The sequence below is a fragment of the Panthera pardus genome, unplaced genomic scaffold (assembly GCF_024362965.1).
Source record: "Panthera pardus isolate Hobbes unplaced genomic scaffold, ASM2436296v1 HiC_scaffold_10, whole genome shotgun sequence".
NCBI lineage: Eukaryota > Metazoa > Chordata > Mammalia > Carnivora > Felidae > Panthera > Panthera pardus.
The window spans coordinates 65,229,738-65,238,181 of record NW_026526655.1 but is presented as its reverse complement, the minus strand read 5'-3'; the positions used below and the strand labels follow the sequence as shown (position 1 = coordinate 65,238,181).

The window sequence follows — 8,444 nt, the reverse complement described above, 5'->3', positions numbered from 1 at the left end:
CTCATAGGAACACCCCTCCTCTCTCATCATTGCCTTCTAAACCCCCTGAAAACCACATCTGTTTCCCACTGATAGCTTTTAACATGTATCCCTTTAATGTCTTCTAACAGGAAGTGGAAATTGAGAGAAGTTTATGTTCACCAAAATTTAAGAGTCACCCTGGGAGCCAGTCCGATGATTCTGTGAATGATTCAGACAAGAAAGGCGAGGAAACATCTTTTGACAAGATGTCACCTGAAAGCAGTCACAGCCACATCTTGGAAGGTTAGCACAATATTTTGATGTGATTACTTGGGATCATATATTGTACAACGTAAGTGTTAATAAGAATATATAAAAGCTTCGTTTTAAAAATAAATAAGAAAAAAAATGAGAGAATATAGCTCAAGAAACACAATTTAGGAAAAATGGTAGTATAATTAAATGCTTCTATCTCTATTTGCTTTAATTTTTAAAACTAAATAGATTTAATTGATTTTTAAACCAGTACAAAAAGCATTTTCAGTATTAGGCTTTTTGAACAATGCATTTGACCGTCATCTGACTTTTCCTTTTGTGAAAGAAAGGAAACATATTTGTGTCTCTGTCTGTGGGATAATAAAAGGATAAAATATAAGTTACTGTCAGTGGCAAAATTAAAGAAAAATAAAAATGCCTTCAGCATCTCTTTTTTCAGGCAATTAAACTAAATGTGCTTAATGAATTTGGAATACAAAGTGACATGAGAGTGTCATAATTTAGGAGAAAACCTCATAAATTTGATTAATGTTTTACAAATGTCATTAAAAAGTTAATAGCTCATATGTTAGAAATTGCACTATTAATATAATTTTCAACTATGACAGAAGTGCAAAGTATAAATAATTTATTGGAAAATACAGATACCATTTATCATTTCTGATTAGTGACATTCTGGATTTTTCCATTTTAGCCAAGTAATGCATATTATACTATTTGTGATATTTGTTAAAGATCATGATTACTATAGCTTTTAGAATGTCATTTCACGTGTGTGTGTGTGTGTGTGTGTGTGTGTGCATACACATATATATATATATATATACATAACTGTCAAGTTTCCAGTCAACATCAGCAGTGTGGAATATAATAGGCAGTTCACAATTTGGGAAAGCCAATAATGCTCTCCTTTAAAACCTTGCTATTAGGATGCCTGGGTGGCAGTCAGTTAAGTGTCCTACTCTTGATTTCGGCTCAGGTCATGATCTCACTGTAAGTGAGATTGAGTCCTAAGTCAGTCTCTGTGCTGACTGTGCAGAGTCTGCTTGGGAATTTTTCTCTCTGTCTGCCCTTCCCCTGTGGTTGTGTGCTTTCTCTCTCTCTCCCTCTCTCTCTCTCTCTCTTTCAAAATAAATAAACTTAAAAAAAAAACTTTGCTATTCAAAGTGTCCTCTGTGAATCAGAGTATCAGCATCATCTGAAGGCATATTAGAAATGCAGAACTTTGGGGGCGCCTGGGTGGCTCAGTCGGTTAAGCATCCGACTTCAGCTCAGGTCACGATCTCACAGTCTGTGAGTTTGAGTCCCGCGTCAGGCTCTGGGCTGATGGCTCGGAGCCTGGAGCCTGCTTCCGATTCTGTGTCTCCCTCTCTCTCTGCCCCTACCCCGTTCATGCTCTGTCTCTCTCTGTCCCCCAAAAAATAAATAAACGTTAAAAAAAATTAAAAAAAAAAAAAAAAGAAATGCAGAACTTTGGGCCCCACACCAGCCCTATCAAACAATAATCTGCATTTTAACAAGATCCTCAGATGATTCATGTGCACATTAAAATTTAAGAAACTTTAAGCTAGGCCCCTCTGGATAATTTACATATGATTCAGCCCATTCTGATCCCAATTGGTTAAGTATTGTAATTTGGAGTGGGAGGTGAGTGTGGGAAGAATAAAGGGGAGTTTGCTAATGATGAACTGGATGGACATGGATTTCTAAATACAGGTAATTTGGGATCTCAATTTCTAGTTTTCATTTGCAGTTCATTTTTGTATGCCCAGTCGATATCCTCATATGATTAGTATCAATCTTAAGGAATTTATTCCATGTATTTCAGGCTTGTGATTAAACTTTAGGAGCACTCGGCTGAATGCAAAAGAATTAGATTAGCAGAGGCCAGAAAAGGGAATTTTTAGGGATGATTTATGTTCGGATGATGCCGAGATCTTACCATAGGGAGGCACATATGAGGTTGGCAAACTGACCGGTGTTACATGAGGCAAAAACCTTCACTCAACCTGCCTCGCTTCTGTCCTGTGTTTTCTTAGGTTCTCATGCAGAGATTTTCAAAGCCTCTTTGTTTTACACACTTAAAAAGATATTCTGGAAGGTAATCATTATTGAGTATCAAGATATGACTTAAATTTAAGAGTGACCTCAAATTTAAATTTCCCAGTATGTTGAAAGTATTAAGAGCTAACCTGAAAAACACAGGTTGTGAGTACTGTGCTAGGGATGAACACAGCAGCTAACTTTACTTTTATCTGTACAAGGCACAAGAACTATATTTCTATGTGTCACTACTTGTAAAAGAAAGAAATTTCTTTCATTATGGGATCCTGTTAATTCTTCCATGGTGCCCAAAATTTCTACCATAGATGGGACGATTATGAACCCTTTGAATGCAGACAGTTAGCTTCGACAGGCTTTATAATAAGCTTGACAAAACCTACACAACTAAAAAGTGTATCGATGTTGCTCTTCTATTGCAAAGAGAATTTATTCCAAGAAGACAAACTTGTGCATCTGAATAAAATGTGGTAACAAATATGTCAGAGTATGTGATTATACGAGTGATTGTGATGGCCTCAAATACTAAACATCTTAAGGAGCCTCAAGAGTTTCATACTTGAAGGCAATATTTATTTAGAGCTCTTTCATAAACAGTAGAATCTTAAAATGAAACTTAAAAAAATCATTACAGTGTAGCTACCCAATGTCCTGCCTTCCTAGAGTTTAGTAAAATCCACATAAATTGATCAAAGGATGCATCTCAGGACTCAAGAATAGCAATGGCTGTGGATTAGTTCCTGCCCCTTATCCTCAGCTGCAGGTCCTGGGTATCTGCACAGAAAGGCACTGGGATTCCCCCAGATTTCTTTCTACACTTTCCTTACCAATATATTTGTGTCAAATAAATCACAGTGCTTCATGTGCATGTTGGTGCATTCCATTCACATTTTCTCTGGGATGTATTCTAATTGTTAGCTGTTCCAATGATGCTAAGGAAGACTTGGCTCATTTGAAATTAAATGTCAAGCATGAAAAATCCAGAATTTGACAAATCTGGGTGATGTAATAGATACAAGAGAAAAAATAAATTAATATAAATGGTTTTGATTAATGGTACCACAGTGATATAAAATGTCTGTGAAATTTCCTTTAGATATCTAAAAACCAGTTAAACTGGAAAGTGATTATTGGGAGTCTTAGATACTGATTTACATGGTTTGATCTACTTAGGTTTGATCCACCTGTATGTAAAGTAAAAATTTATTTTTTCTGCAGAAAAATTCTGAATCAAAGGATGCTTCACATAGAATAGGTGATTGGTTAATGTTCATCAAGTCTAAATGTTTTAATGGGACAATTACCTACTTTTCATTTTTATTCCCTAAATCATAAGTTTAATATTAATCTTCTTAGCCATCAACATGTAAAATGCTGACAGATAAAATATACATTAAAGTCATTCTTTCAAGGCTTTTGTAATAAACTATAGAAATTACCTGCTGTTTTCTCTTTTTATTCTATTCCATTAAAGCAGATTCATTCTTTATTCTTGTAATAGCCATTCATCTTCCTTGGTAGATTTTACATATCAAACTGAGGGTCCTGTTTTGTTTTGTTTTGTTTTAATTTTCTACTACTCTCTGAGTAGTGGGATCTTTTCAGCTATTAATGTTTCTGAAATACTGATGGATGTGCAGTATATGTATTTGTGTGTCAACTATTGTTGTTTATATATCTTATTTTTTTTTATTTAAAATCAGACATTTTAGAGAAATATTTTCTGTATTATAAAAGTGTTCCATATGCCCAATGTGCTGAGCACTAGCCACTAACCACTGGTGTCTGTTAAGCACTTGAAAAATAGCCAGTGCAACTAAGCAACTTGTTAATTTTATTGAATCCTAATTAATTTAACTGTAAATAGTCACCATTTTGGACAGCCCAAATTTAGCAGATGTCATTTCTCCAAATAATTTATCTACCCTTTTCATAGGAAGAAGTTCAGATGCTGGTTGTTCATTTTAAGTTAACCTTTCTCTGCAAATTTATCTTAATTAAAATGTATGTGAATTGGTGTAAAGATAATCCATGTTTGTAAAATAAACAAATCAGTAGCAATAATCCACATATTAAAAAGATTGCCTTCAAGAGGTGGTGATAGTCTCCTTTCTATGGTATTTCCTAGTGATAAAGAAAAAAATAGTTTCGCCTGTGTTCCCTTTTCAGCATATTGAAAAACAATGCTACTATCATAGGAACAGATATATCTATGCATTTTTCCATAACATCTTTTTTTAAAAAATGTTTATTTATTTTTGACAGAGAGAGAGAGACAGAACATGAGCAGGGAGGGGCAGAGAGAGAGGGAGACACAGAATCCGAAGCAGGCTCCAGGCTCTGAGCTGTCAGCACAGAGCCCCATGCGGGGCTCAAACTCACAAGCCGTGAGATCATGACCTGAGCCGAAGTCGGTCGCTCAACCGACTGAGCCACCCAGGCGCCCCTCCATAACATCTTTTGTAGGGCTTAATTTTCTTGGGAATATGAATCCTTACAGGTGAGGAAGCACACCATTTTCTTAATACCTAAAGTCAACACAGTTAAATGAAATGCAGTAAGTGGATACTTTAAAATTAACAGAACTGTTCCTTTAATAAAAAGGGGCTTTGTTTGAAAACCTGTAAATAAATCAGACATTTAGTCACAAAGCCACCCTGGTGAAGGCCATCAGCACCACTTGTTCAGCTCTGACTGATTGTTCTTTCTAATGAGACTCAGACAACAGGCTTTAGACTTAGTCTCTGGACAAACACCACCATGGACCCAAGACTCCCAACCCAGTCTTCTGCTTCCAGACTTGCTTCCTTACCCATCCATACCTTCCTTCATGCCCCAGACAATCTCCTGTAAAACAAGCCATGTTATTTTCATTCACATAGGAGACTTTTAATTAGTAGAAATGTTGTCAGTGAAGTAGAGTTTAAAATAATTCTGAGGTAATGCCCTTTACAAAGTGAAGAATCCTTTTGTCATATGATATGATATGATTGATTGATATGATATGATATGATATGATATGTTTCATCTGTTTACTCAGTTTGGGGGTGTTTCTCTCTCTTAAAGTGGGTTTTACCTGCAGTTTACAATGACTCCCACATGTTCCTGTTAGTTGCTTTTATAGTCAGTGAGTCAAAACAAATTCCAGAGTTAAATCATGGGTTCTACTGGAAGGGGCAGCTGGGAGTTTGCTATTCTGAGGAAATTGTAATGAAAGGTCTATTCATGAGGTCTTTCACATGGAAGCTATAAATCAGCACCTTGGAATGCTGGAAAATTTCTGTTGATTAATAATAAAAATCCCAGGAACTCCATTTGAGCTTATGTATGGTCATACTTAATTTTAAAGCACGATGCCATCAAAGAAAGAGAGCAACAAATACAAATGTCCCTCTTGAAACTCATTCATTCATTTTCCTTCCTTGCAACTGGAAAGAACTGTTATTTTTTAAATATTCTGATTATAGAATCAGAATGTATATCTATTCATAGAGAATATTTTTGATGTGGTATTTTTATTTGTCCATTTATTCATTCAGTAAATATTTATCGAGTGCCTAAGTCTGCCAGGTACTAGTCTAAGTGCTTGGGGACATCAAAGAATAAAACAGACAAAAAAAAAAAAAAGAGAAAAATAAGAAAAGCTCTGCTCTTGTGTAGCTTGTACTATAACAGACAGAAACACACCATGAACAATAAAAATAGTTCAGAAGTAAATTACTTACCAGAAAGTAATAAGTACCATAGAAACCACAGACTGTGATAGGGTGGGGCATGGTGGAGGTTTGCATTTTCAATTAGAATAGCCATGATCAGACACAACAAAAATGTGACATTTAAACTAAGACTTACATAAAGTATTTTCCCTTTTCCTTCATTCCTAAAAGCACACAGAGCCATATTTTTGATGTGCTCAAGACAAATATATTCGAGAAAATTTGGGGCAGAATTCTCCCTAGGTGATCTTCTTCCTCATAATTGGAACAACTGTATTGCTAGTTTCTATGCAGTTCCTTGAAGCAGAGGAAAGATATACATCAATAAACCCCTGATACCTTACCACTGTCTCCAATGCCAAGTTATGAAACTATTCCTCCTTTTGTTCCTCAATATGTGCCTTGCACATTTGGGGCATATTTATTGCTCTATTCTGTCTCCAGAGGACAGACCCAGACAGGAGGCAAGGAGTTCAGGGAGAATGACAGGGCTGGCTGAAGAGCTGGGAGTCTATACATGGGAGCCAAACAAAGAATTGGTTATTCTAGGGCAAGGGACTTGAGAATTACCTAATAGGTTTGAAATTAGAATGTTAGTACAAAGGTGAAACACAAGAACCCTGCATCTTAAACTGAGTTTATGATTCAATGTGTTTATCCAGGTTGGCACAGCTCATATGACCATCAGTGTTCCAAAATAAAGACAACGTTAGAGGTTCACGAATGCAGTAGGTCCATACTGGACAAGTTTAATGACAGGTGTTGGTGATGCAATCCTAGCTGAGTTTAAGGATAAAACACCCTGTCACTAAGGATTAGCACGTGACTAAGAGAACACATTACTTTGAGGCAATGATTTTGATGGAAAGGGAAGAAGGAAATAAGGAAGCAAGAGTGAAAGAGAGAGGAAGAGAGAAGGAGGAAGGAAGTGAAAGGGACAGAGAGAGACAGAAACAGGAATGGAGGAAGAAGTGCAAGAAGAGAATGAAAAAAGGAATGAAGCAGTTCTATGAAGATTTTGAGAGGTAGCTAGAATATGAAAGAGCTGTTTTTTGGTGTCAGAAACAAACACAGAGTAGAAGCAGTAACAACATCCATAAATTCAGCAAATATTTACTGAGAAGGAAGGGTCAAAATTCCAGGTAGATCTAGCAAAATCATGAGGAGGCATTGAAAGGAAGGAATCTGGGGTGGGGTAGGGGGAATAGGAGTCCTTTCATATGTTTGATGGTTAGCAATTCAATAAATGTCAATAAATTCAATAAAAAATTGAATAAATTCAATTCAATATCTCCATGAGATGGGATAAGAGAAACTTCTAGATTCTAAACTGGGAGTAAAACAATTCAGATTAATTACACTCAGCTGCCAGATTAAGAAAGATGTCAGGTTTATATGAAAAGGGAACACTTGAGTTTTATTCTTTCAGAGTTGATTAAAATGTTCACTGACATGTTGCAACAATGTTTACAAAACTGAAGAAATGAAATATTTGGCTATTTTTCACCATGATAGAAAATTAACATTCTAGGGGCAATCCTCTGCTCTAGATATCCCCAGATATGGGAAGAGGGGGAAATACCACTAAGTGTATTGTCTAATTAACAATTTTTTTAAATCCAATTTTCAAGGTAGATGAAATTTGTAATATTTTTGTATTTTTAGGTTTTGAGCCAAATACTTTTATTAAAAATGTGTATTTTCTCTGTATAATTTTTAGGATATTTAATATTAAAAATACCTTATTTACTTGAAATCAAAATTAAGTATACTTATAATCATAACTTCTTAATCCTGATTAATGCAGCTCCACATGCCCTTTAAAATATATAGTGTCCATGATGAATTATAAGAATAACAACCTATTAATAATAAATGTGAAACACAAATAATAATAGCACATGAAACTTCCTCTTTGTGAAGAGCTACATGTTTCTATATTTGACTTTTTATCCACATCTATAAATATGGGGATGGGGCTAAAATAATATTCTATGAATAAATTCTGCATGTCACAGTTAGGATTCTTTATTTGCAACTTCCAAATTGACGAAATACTATACGACGCCTCAATTAGAAGAGTACACAAAGTCCTAGCCAGAGGGTCTCAGGAATCTTAAAGACTACCAAAAACTTTGTATTGCCTAAGACAAAGGACCAGTTGTAAAAAAAAAAAAAATCCATTCTTACCAAACTCATTCTGTTTAATAGTTTATTTGTTATAATATTTCAGCACTTAACATTCTAGATACTTCCAGATTATTAGTGTATATATAATCATTCTCTGGGGACTTGGTTAGAACATTACTTTTCATATACATCAGAGAAGAATTCAATACAGCACCTCCAACTATTTTATGCCATCAGGTCACAATACTTTTGACTCACTGATTAAATTTCTTTATTCTCCATTCCTAATGCTGACATACT

At 35.3% G+C, this 8,444-nt stretch overlaps 1 protein-coding gene across 1 annotated transcript in view; it reads left to right on the top strand.

The window, feature by feature from the left end:
- Positions 1 to 246: 246 nt before the first annotated feature.
- XIRP2 (xin actin binding repeat containing 2) overlaps positions 247 to 8,444 on the top strand; it is a 100,739-nt gene continuing 92,541 nt past the window's right edge. The window contains exon 1 of the mRNA XM_053908024.1: positions 247 to 264. The gene's annotated coding sequence lies outside the window, so the exon portion shown is untranslated. The remainder of the gene's footprint in view (positions 265 to 8,444) is intronic.